Source organism: Echinops telfairi, unplaced genomic scaffold (genome assembly GCF_000313985.2).
Source record: "Echinops telfairi isolate 266 unplaced genomic scaffold, ASM31398v2 ScPeMD7_6;HRSCAF=24_0, whole genome shotgun sequence".
Lineage (NCBI taxonomy): Eukaryota > Metazoa > Chordata > Mammalia > Afrosoricida > Tenrecidae > Echinops > Echinops telfairi.
Window position 1 is genome coordinate 7,453,267 of NW_022103902.1, and position 12,301 is coordinate 7,465,567.

Genomic DNA, 12,301 nt, shown 5'->3' on the forward strand with positions numbered 1-12,301 from the left:
GCACCCATTTGTCTTCAGCAATCGTATCAGGAAAGTGAGCATCATGGAATGCCAGTTTAATAGAACAAAGTGTTCTTGCATTGAGGGAGTACTTGATTGGAGGCCCAATGTCCATCTGCTTCCTTAATACTACACCTATAAATATATGCACATAGATCTATTTCCCCAATATTATAAATAAGTATATTTACATATGTACATATCTGTATTTGGACCTCTATAAATGCTCTTTACCTCCTAGTTCTTTCCTCTATTTTCCTTTACTTTCCTCTTGTCCCACTATCATGCTCTGCCTTCATTTGGGTTTCAGTAATTCTTCTCAGTTATATTGCCTTTGATCAAGCCTTATCCAGCCTCTTATTCCCTCCTTGCCATCACTTTTGGAACACTTGATGTTTCCTTGTCCCTGGGGTTGTTTACACCCACTTCCTTTCCCCCACCTCCCCCTGTTCCATGTCCCCTGGAACCATCGGTCCTGTTGTTCTCTCCTCCAGATTGTTTATCCAGGTATGCTCCTTTCTTGATTCACTCCGTTTTGGGGGGTTCAGACCGCGCTGCTGCCCCAGAAATGTCCTCTGTCTCAGTTTGTTCCAGTAAGGGACAGCATGACACGTGCTATTGTCGTTTGCCTAGTCCCATCTTCCAATTAGCTCCCAGCAGGGACGTCATCCCCTAAGCCTGGTGTGCCAGTATGGGGTCCAGTCTGACTTTCTCTTCCTCCCTCCCGGCCTGCCTCCGTGTGGGGTGACATGCTGGCCCCTCTCCCCACCCTGTAAGTTCAGTTCTGCTCTCCACCACTCCCACTTCCAGGGAGGGAGCAGTTTGGTTCTGGTTGGGGCCAGCCCTGTATCTCTCTTTTCATGCATCATTCCATGTGGCCACGCTGTCCTCCTGGTTTGATGCATCATGGTAGGTTTTGCATGCCCGCTCCTGATTCTGTGGAGACAAGACCAGTACTCTCGCCTGGTGGATTAGTGCCCTGTTCCCTCCATCATCATTTCACTGTCAACCCCCGCTTTTCTCTCGGCCCCCTCCCTCCTTTTCCATTATTCTGTTGGACCAACATGTACCTCCTTGGGTTTGGTTGAACCTCCTCCCAATTCCCTGTATCTCAAGCCAAATGCTATGATGTAGGTGGCTTCTCTTCTATACCTACCATGCTGATCACACTTACCTATCTTAATAGATAATTTTTCAGGGTAAAGGATTCGAGGGGAGGCGATGTTTTCTTTAAGCTTTTGGAAGATGTTAGTCCACTCTCTCCTTCTCTTCATGGTTTCTGTTGATAGGTCTGAGCATATTCTTACCTGAGAGCCATTGTATGTGACTGCCTTCCTTTGTCTTGACGCTCTTAGGATTTTCTCTTGATAATTTAGCTGTTGACTTCTTCGCTGTGTCTTCTTCTGGTAGGACAATAATTTGGATGTTGTTCCTTTTTATAGCATCAGTCATTAATATCAGGTTTTCTTCCGCCTCTTTTATTATCTTGTTTGATTGTCTTTTTCATTTTCTGAGGTCTGCCTGATTGCCTTCGAGATCCCTGATACAGTTCTCAGCCTCCTGTACTCTGTTCGTGAGATTAGTGATCTTGTGTGCAGCTTCTGCTACTTCGTCCATTAGCTCCTGTATTTCCCTTTGGGGCATGGACGTCATCCCCTCTATTGCGGACGTCATCCCCTCTATCTTTGCATCCTTAGTCTGTGTAGCTTCCCTCATCTCCTGTATTACTCCAAGCAACCTTCTGAAAATTTCTTTTTTCTTTTCTTTTTTGGCAGATCCACATCAGATTTAGGCCCAGCGGCTTCCTGGTCTGAGTCTGCTTCCACACGGCTCTGAGCGATTTCACGTGGACTTCCCGCCGCTCCCTGGGAAAAGCAGGGGCTGCTAGAAGCTGCCAAGGAGGAGAAATGGTGGGCGGGTAGTGTGGGCGCCACTCCCTGTGGATAGTGAGATGCCGGGCTAAGATATGCTGAGGCTCCCTGGAAGTGGTGGGGCCTGTGCCCCAGTTGTCAGTGCAGAAGTGACTGTGTGGGGGTGGAGGTGACCCAAGCACTGGTGCTGGGTGCACCTAGCCGCAGGCACACAGACCAGCTGCAGGTTCGGCCCTGGGGCCCTGGGCAGCTGCCTGGAGGGACCAGAGCTTGCAGGCGGAATCGTTACTAGCCCCGTGGAGAGAGGGGAACTGTGGGAGACAGGCGCATCGCCCCCAGGTGGGAGCCACGAGTGGACAGCTGCTATGTGGTGGTCAGGCCCGGCCTTGGGGAGCTCTACACAATAACTGTCCTGGGGCAGCGACCAGGCCAGGGGTTGAGTGGGGGGAGGCACTGGCTGATGGCAGGGAGCACAAGAGTCACACCGCCGGTGGGAAATCCCTGATATATGGACCCAGCTTTCTGGGGCTTGAAATAAAGCAGATGCCGGACAAGGCACCCTCCTGGACACTTCCACTTGACCTCCCCGGCCCCAGACTCAACGGAGCTCCCCGTATTGTCTGCTTACCTTGGTGACATCTTGACCGGAACCCTCTCTGAAGTGTTTTTTAAGATGTACAAATAAAGGTGATGGTAAAGTTCATGGGCACTAGGCATATCCGTAAAATTACCTTATGCCTCATGAGGATAATTTATACTGTTCTCTATCATAAAATGATAATTATGCCTCTAAAGTAAACCAGAGATATATATATAAACCATAGATATAGGAATAGATTTGGGACTTGCACTTAATCGTTGCCCTAGTGTAAGAACAATTAGTTCTTATGACATGGTCTTAATGGATACTTGCTTTCATGAAAAGCTTACAGAAGATTTGGATGTATAGCAATTACAGTGACGAAACTAGACGGTGCCCACTATCATAAAGAATAGCATGTGGGATCTTAAAGGCTTGTCTTCAGACAAGCAGCCATCCAAATGAGGTGTCAACTAAGTCCACATGAAAGAAGCACACCAGCCTCTGTGATGCAAGGATTGTGAATAGTAAAATCCAAATCTGAAAGAGGCCACAATATTAGGACTTAAATTGTAAACACCTGGTTTGCAGAAAGCTATGGTTCACAGTGGAAGCCCAACATCCATATTTAGGGCTGCCACATGCATTAAGCCTCCAGGGAATCCTCTCTGATCACCATCCAGGAACGTGAATACCCATACTATCTGACAGAGAGCATGGTAGAGTTGATTGTAGATAATGTAGTTAAATTAATTGTAATGCCCTAACATCTGATCTCCTTTTGGGACAAATTTTTAACTTGTATCCGTTTTTAATATTTTCTGCTTTCTTTTCAATTGAGGTTTTTCTCTGTTTATCGTTGTTGTCGGGGTTTTTTGTTGCTTGTTTCTCGGGTTCTGCATGCTGTTTTGCATATGAAATCCAAGAGAGGTAAAACCATAGGAGCCTTGGTGGGATTACTGGTTTTGAGTTGGGTTGCTAACTGCAAGGTCAGCAGTTTGAAACCACCAGACCCTCCTCTAGAGAAAGACAGGCTTTTTACTCCCTTAAAGAGTTACAGACTTGAAAACTCACAAGGGCAGTTTTACCAATAGCATTGCTGTGAGTCAGCATCACTCAATGGCAATGAGTGTGTTTTGTTTTTGTTTGGAGGTCTGGCAGGGAAGGTGGAGGAGGGGGAAATAGGAAGCCAACAACAATGAGTACAAGAAAGAAGAAATTATTCTGAAATTAACTGTGGTCTTGACTGTACAATTTTTCTTAATGTTAAACTATAAAATTTTGTGATATGCCAAGAAAACTATTAAAAACAACAATCTATGATTAAAGGGAAATTGTTAGTTTTAAATATATATATTGGAAAAGGAGAGTCCTAATTGGTGTGAATACAAAACATGTTTCTCAAATTATGAAACAAATAGAAAAATGCATAACAAAAATATAAATAGTAACACAATCCAAAGTCTAATTCATGATATTGTTGTTGCCCTTTGACATTCTCACATTGCTGCTCCTCTACTTTGCTAAGCATGATGTCTGTCTCCAGGGATTGGTCTCCCCAGACAACATGTCCAAAGTACATAAGAGGAAGTGTCGCCATTCTTGCCTTGAAGAGCACTCTGGTGGTATTTCTCTTACGTCACATTTGGTTGACCTTTTGGCAGTCCATGGTACTTTCCATATTCTTCACCAATACCATAGTTCAAATGCATTGATTCTTCTTCAGTTTTCCTTATTCAATGTCCTACTCTCACACACAGATGAAGAAGTTGGAAATACCTTGGATCGGGTCTGGTGTACCTTAGTTCTCGAAGTGACCTCCCAGCTTTTCAACACTCGAAAGAGATCATGCACAGTTTTACTCAGTGCAATTCTTCTTTTGATCTCTTGACTGTGGCTTCCATGAGTATTGATTGTGTGTCCAAGAAAGACGAAATTCTTACAACTTCAACCTTTTCTCCATTTATCACGATGTTAATGAACTATTAGTCCAATTGTGGTGATGTTGGTGTTTCTTTACATTGAGTTGTAATCCATACTGAAGGCTGCAATCTTTGATTTTCAGCAGCAAGTGCTTCAAGTCCTCCTCACTTGTACTGAGCAAAGTTGTGTTATTTGCATATCACAGGTTGTTGATAAGCCTTACTCCAATCCTGATGTCGTAGGCTTCATATTGCCTAGTTTCTCTGATTATGTGCTCAGCATACCAATCAAATAAGTATGGTAGGAAGCTAGAACCATAACACACACCTTTCCTGATTTTAAACCATACAGTCTGTTGATCCTCACAGAAGTTCCCCAAGAGCACAACGAAGTGTTCTGGAATTTCCATAGTCTATCGATAGTTTGTTATTACTCACACAATCAAGTGCATTTGCATAGTCAAAAGTAAACATCTTTGATTTTCTCTGCTTTCAGCCAAGATCCATCTGATATCAACAAGGAAATCCCTTGTTCTACATTCTCTTCTGAATCCAGCCTAAACCGTTTGCAGCTCACTATCATTGTACTGCTGCAATCCTTGTGAGATCTTCAGCAAAAATGTTGCTTGCATGCAATATCAATGATATTGTTCGATAATTTGAACGTTCTGTTGGGTCACCCTTTTTTTGGAATGGATACAAATATGAATCTCCTCCAGTCAGTTAGCCAAGTAGCCTTGCTCCAAATTTCCTGGCAAAGACGAGTGCTTCCAATGCTTCATTGGCTAGTTTCATTTGATAGTCCATTTCAATTGGTATTCCATCAATTCCAGGACCCTTGTTTTTGGCCAATACTTTCAGTGAAGCTTGGATTTCTTCCTTCAGTACCATAGGTTCATGTTTTTTGCTACCTCCTGAAATGGTTGAATGTTGATTAGCTCTTTTGGGTACAGTGACTGTATATTCTTTCCACCTTCCTTTGATGAATTGCTTTCATGAATTGCTCAGTATTTTGCCCATAGACTATTCAATATTGTAATCTGAGGCTTGATTTTTTTCTTGAGCTCTTTCAGTTTAAGATGTTCTCAGTGTGTTCTTTCTTTGTGGTTTTTTAACTCTAGGTCATTACACATTTCCTTATAATATTTACTGTCTTCTCATCTGCTCTTTGAAATTTTCCGTTCATCTCTTTGATTTCATCACATCTTCAATTTGCTTTAGCCACTCTGCGATGAAGAGCAAGTTTCTGTCTCTTCTGACATCCACTTTGATCTTTTCATTCTTTCCTGTCTTTTTAATGACCTTTTGCTTTCTTCCGGAATGGTTTTCTTGATGTCCTCCCATCACTCACCAAGTCTTTTGTCACTGGTTTTCAATGCAGCACATCCATTCTTGAGATATTCTCAAAATTTAAGGGGGATAGACTACAGGTAATATTTTGGCTCTTATGGACTTTTAAATTTTTTCTTATGCTTCAACCTGAACTTACACATGAGCAATTGATAGTATGTTATATAGTCAGCCCCTGGCCTAGTTTTAGCTGCTAATATTCAGCTTCTCCATCATCTCTTCCCACAGATAAAGTCATTTTAGTATTTATACATTGTATCTAGAAAATTCCATATTTATGAGTTGTGTTGTTGAAAAAATTACTTGCTATGAAAAAGTAGATGGTCTTGCAAAATTCTGTCATGTGATCACCAGCTTCAATTTTAACACCAAGACCATTCTTTCAAACTACTCTTCCTTCATTTTTGTTCTAACTTTTGTGTTCCAATCGTCATTAATTATCAATGCATCTTGATTGTATGTTTGATCAATTTCAGACTAAAGACGTTGGTAAAATTCTTCAGTGTCTTCATCACTAGTTTTAGTGGTTGGTGCATAAACTTGAACAAAAGTTGTATTATTGGATTTCCTTGAAGGTGGATAGATATAGCCTTATCACAGATAGCATTGTACTTCAAGATAGATTTTGAAATGTCCTTTTGACAATGAATGCCACACCACTCCTCTTGTGTCATTTCGACAATGATTGTGTCATTTCAACATAGTAAACATATGATTTCCTGATTCAAAAAAGCCAATAACAATCCATTTCAGCTCACTTCCACCTACGATACCAATATTTCTGTGTTCCATTTCATTTTTGATGATGTCAAGTTTTCCTAGGTTCATACGCAATCTGAAAATTAATGAGCTAATCTGGATCTTGTTTTGATATATAAAAGAACAACAGACTAGACCTCTTTAGGGAGAAATTCTATGCCCTTTCAGAAAAGACTACTCCTGTAAGATTAAAAAAAAAAAACTCCCAAATTTTGAATTGGCCTCTCTGCCTTAAATTTAACTGGTGCAGTACATCTTTGTGGAAACTATATTTTGATGGCCTTTGTTTTGTAAGCTACCCTCCAGAGACTAAAACAATTCGACTATTGAGAGAAATTGTCCTCAGCCATCCAGCACTAATCACGGACACACACTTAAAGACGCTTCATTTGAAAGAAATAGAAGTAGTATAGAGGTATGAAAGAGAGGAAGGCTCTCCACAAGATAGACTGATGCCGTGGCTGTAACAAAGGACTGTGCTTAGGAATGATTGTGAGGACAGTGTGGAACCAGGCAATGTTTCATCCTGCTGTGCAGAGTGTCACTGTGTGCCAGAATTGACTCAAAGGCACCTAACAGCCACCTTTGGGAGAAACCCATGTATTTATGAACTGAAGCCGCAGTAGCAATATTCTTAAACTTACCTTTATGTACGTGGACACACTGTTATTGGTTCCAACCAATCAACACCCTGTGCACAACAGAATGAAACACTGGTCAGATCCTGTGTGACCTTCACAATCGTGTTTATGTTTGAATCCATTCATGTCATTGCTTTATCAACCATTCTCATGGAGGGTCTTCCTGTACTGACACACATAAAATATGGATACAAATCAAATGCTACTCCTGCAGAGAGGAGTTTATTTCCCCTCCACAACAATATGCAGGACCTTGGATCTATAAAAATACAATGGATATATCCATGATAATTAATTATTTTTAAAGGCAATAAAGATATTCAGTAGTAACTCTAAACCATATAAGCCATTTATCATATTTAAAAATTACTCAGATGCAATAGCATAGCTACATAAACCTAAATTTCAAAAGTAGAACATTTCATGACAAGTGTAATTATTGTAGCTGTACCAAACTGAACACAGGGCTGTTATACCTCCAACACGCATTGTTTCCTCTATTGCCTGATCAGCTTCTAATCACACAAACAAAATTGAACTGTGATATTAGGATGTCCCTGGCTTAATTAACTTTCTCTGAGTGTGTTTAAAGAATAATTCATCAGCTTCTTAACTGTACTGTGTTTGTGAAAAATACACCTTTTAACTGCATTTTTGAACTTTGACGTACAGTAATACAGCTTGCTTACATGTTTGCCTTATTAGATTGAATTCTTTGAAAGTAGAGAAGGCCCCTTGTATAAATAGCAATTTTTGCCGATTACAGTGCTATGTGGAGATATAGAAATAGATACCTGTTGAGAATGTGTTTAGGTTTGTGGAAAGGAATGATGGAGAAAAGAAAGCAATCTTTTGAGTGATCTACTATGCTAAGTGCTGGAGTGATCTCATCTACAAATATGAAATAATGAATTTTAGTATGGGAGTGGACTTTGAAATTGCCTATCTAACCTTCTTATTTTACTGAAAAACGAAATCCCAAGGAGGTTAAGCAGCTCATCCAAGGTCACTGCGATAGGTAGTTGTAGAACAAGGCACTGAAATCCAGACTTCCAGACTCCTTCTCCAGTGTTCTTTCCCCTGTGTATAGTGCTTCTTATTATACCCTTTCTAAAGTCAAAGGACTCAACTTAGAATCTCAAAAACCTTGTATATTATCTGGTTATGGCACACCACTAGGTATCTTTACTTGCACATCTATAAATTAAATTTTAACAAGAAATATTTGCAAGGTTCTAGAGCAGAAATTTAAAATAAGTTCATGACAGTGTTTGCTCGTGCAGCCTCACAGTATTTTAGCAAGGAGGCAGATATTATCTTACTTATTATAGATAAATATACAGAAAGAAAGATAGATAATTGTTCATAGACACCTAGGTAGTATAATGGTAGAACAAGTTCAGTATGTTGAGAAATTAGATGGTATTGGGAGGCATAACTTTGTCTTTCATTCTTGTGCATGCTCTAAAGTTTTTTCCTGTAATAAAAGTAAAATGAAAAAAAATAGTAAAATGAATTCAGAAATTCTTCAGAAAGCTGTTATACCTTTGAAATGTGCTGTAGCAACAGCTTATGGCAATGGAGCTGACATATTTCCACTCAGAGCACACACACTCAGATGTTATTTGGAAAGCAACTACCCAGCCATCATCCATGACGTGATCCAACCTCATGCATCTCACTCTGGCTCCATGATGCAACAAGGCTTGGGAGGAAATGTTGCCTTTTAATGGATGATACCATTAAAGTTTCCTACAATCAAATGAAGGCGAGGAACAAAGATAACACTTTATTGTTTGCCAACATTAAAAAGTGATGTCCAGGTGCAGAGATAATGTTTTAAGGAGAGTTTGGCTGTGTGTTGTTGGTTCAGATAACAGTATTTAAAGAACATTGCCCGAGTATGTTTATTCTTAACCTTCATCGTACTAGGCTAGCAATTAAATGATTTTATGTACAGTAGAGGTTTTTTTGGCCTCAGTTTTATTTAAACAAGCTATCTTCCATGTAACACATGATTTTTCTAGTAGGTCGTCATAGTAATAAATAGTCATAGTAATACACATAGTAATACATTATGTTTATTCATATATTTCATTAAAAACAATGGATTATCTTTCTTAATTACCAAACTAAATGAGTTCCAATAATTTAACTAAAAGGTTGAAACAAATTTAAGGAGTGAAACAAATAGCATTCTTCACTTAATGCAGATAAAAACAAACTCATTGCTATTGAGTCCATGCTAACTCTGCAACTCTATTGGACAGGGTAGATTGGCCCCTGTGAGTGTCCAAGACTGTCACTCTTTACGGGAGTAGAAAGTACTATCTTTCTCCTGAAACTGCTTTTTTGGAGATTAAAACATATCCGAAGAGTTGCAGGATATGTGAAGAAAAGTAAGATATAGTCCAATGTTCCACCATCAGAGCAGTTCCAAATGATCCACTTCTGTCTGAGCATTCAGATGTGAGTTACAAACATAGTCATCAGAGGCCAAAAATCATGGGTAAAATATGTTATGTAATGATTAAAACTATAGGCTCTGATCTTTAGTTTTAAATCCCAGTTGGGCTAATTACTAGCAATTTAACTTTTGAGTCAGTTTCTTAACCTCCCTGGGCTTTCATCCCCTTGGTAAAATAATGGTAGTACTTTTCTCATACGATGGAGGTTTCATATATGAGAGTGTTTCAAATACAGTAAGCATCCAGGAAGTGAGTCATTATGATGGTTTAATGTTATTCAGACCTCAATATGTTTTCCTTATCCAGGAAAATATTAGTGTTCTGCATGTCAGTCCTCCTGCCAAGCTCCAAAATAGACTTCAAGATGTATGAAGGAACATAAAAAAACAAGCGCTGGTGTTCAATCCATGCTGTGTCTAAACTGAGTAAGGCCTAAGTGACTACAGAAAAAATAAGAAACAAATAGAATGATTAAGAATCTTTTATATAATCATCTCTGACATTTTAGGCACACAATTGAAAAATTATTTTAAAATACATAATTCTCAAATTTGAGCGTCAAGTTTAGAGTCATTACTACTGTTGGAGGAAATAGTGAATTTTAAAAAGAAAGTTACTGTTTTTGAAAAAAGCAGCTGAATAGGGTTTGGTAAAGAGACAACTAAAAAGTAAGGCTCCAAAATTTTCACACTGAAATGTTTTATATTTAAAATAATGGAAGCTACACTAAAGTATACATAACAAAATGCACAAGTACAAAGTAGCAATTCAGATATCTATCTAGATAACATATCATCCTGTACCCATAAAAAAATTACTTTATAACCCATAGTCACTTTTGGAAGTTATCTGTTAATTTAATAAGAATTGTCTGAGAGCTGGACTTTGAAAATGTATTGTTCCAAATCTGTAAGTGATAAAAAAGACTATATATTTGTCATCCTTGAGTCATACATAAAATGTTATTTTATATATTTACAAAGCAGAGAGATTATACTCCCATGAAAGCTATAGCATATTGTGCAGTCAAAAACTGCATGAATCTAGTCCTCAAAATGTGAAGACTGATCCGATGGTCACATCCCGACTTCTCCACCCTTGTAGCCAGCAGCCCCCATTACACTTCCTCTCGCTGACTCAAGCAACTTGGAGGTCGAAGAGAGCTCACAAGTTAAGAGGACATTGCCCATTAGATGACCAAATAGGCAAGTGATAGAAGTCAGGTTAGTGTGTCCATATAAATAGTCTGACCAACTATTCACAAATTTGGCTTGTTTTTTCCTTTTCCACAATACCTTTAGGATATCAGCCACAAAATTAGGACACCACATGACACCCTTACTTTCTAACCTGCTGGCACCTACTGCTCTTTTGAGTTCAATAATTCACTAAAGTGACTCACAGAATGCATGGCGAATATGCCGTACTATGACTACAGACATTTTGTAGCCAATAGGCATACGAAAAGGCAGATGCGTAGGACAAGGTGTGGGGAAGTTCCCAATAGAAAGCTTCCATGTCATGGGACAGGTGCACTACCCTCCCAAGAGCAGATGTGCTCATCAACCTGGAAACTGTCTAAGTCTTCATATTCCATGCTTTTATTGGCCCGTCTTACAGGAATAGATCAAATTGTGCTTCCTGAAATATTGGCCTCCCAGATGAGTTTTTTTTTCTGTTCTGACTTATCAACACAAATCGTTCCATGAGGCCTGAAAGGCCTGAGATAAAGGCATTCCAAGTACCCCACGTGTTATTTATCTAAAGCCAAGGGCAAATGCCACCTGACTCATAACTGTATTGCTTGTGTGCTTTGAAAATGAGGTGGGGAAAAGATGTCTGGAAACTTTAAAGTAAAAAGACTGGTACGATGTTGACACTCAAAAGTTCAGAACAGGCCAGCTCCAACACCAACTACATGGACAGCCCCACTCCCTGCAGAAGAATTCACTTCAGAGGACAGCACTGAAGCTACAGCTCTGAGAGAGGGACATGTCTGAACAGAGCACACAGGAGCAAATGAAGGGAGAGGAAGAGAGAGTGGAACACACCCTGGCCCACCAAGCCCTGGGGTTGATATGCCTGCTCAGAGCAGCCAAAGCACAGAGAGGACCATAGGGCTAGCCCCACTATGAGACACATAGCACTACGGGGATAACACTGGAGCCACAGTGCAGGAATTGTGGCCGATCTGACCCTACCATACTGAGGCAAAACACTAAGGGTGTGCAACAAAACAGCAAGGGGAACAGAGCAACAAAACCCCCAGGGAATACCAAAATAGACTGTGAGGCCAGGGCATGGCACCCCATCGGACTTCACCAGAAAACACTCCTAAAGGTCAACAAACAGACCTTGACATATTTATAGGCTTTTCTTTTTTTCTTGTCCATGGTTTTGTTGTTGTTCTTGTTCTGTTTGGTTGCTTTGTTTGCTCTGTCTTGTTTTTTGTGCATATTATTATCTCTGCAGGTCTATCTAGATAAGATAGGTGAGATAAACAATCTGGAGGAGAAAATAACAGGACCAATGGTTCCGGGGACATGGGAGAGGGAGAGGCAAGGAAAAGGAAATGGGTGTAAACAACCCCAGGAACAAGTAAACAAGAAGTGATACAAAACTGATGGCAAAAAGGGTGTAGGAGACCTGGTAAGGCTTGATCAAAGCCAATTTAACCAAGAGGAAATACTGAAACCCAAATGAAGACTGA

The 12,301-nt window shown here is 40.1% G+C and overlaps 1 long non-coding RNA gene across 1 annotated transcript in view; it reads left to right on the plus strand.

The window, feature by feature from the left end:
* The window catches only part of LOC123521242, a 9,361-nt gene extending 6,790 nt beyond the window's left edge, over positions 1-2,571 (plus strand). Inside the window, exon 3 of the long non-coding RNA XR_006679715.1 lies at positions 1,776-2,571. This is a non-coding gene — a long non-coding RNA (uncharacterized LOC123521242). The remainder of the gene's footprint in view (positions 1-1,775) is intronic.
* Positions 2,572-12,301: the final 9,730 nt, after the last annotated feature.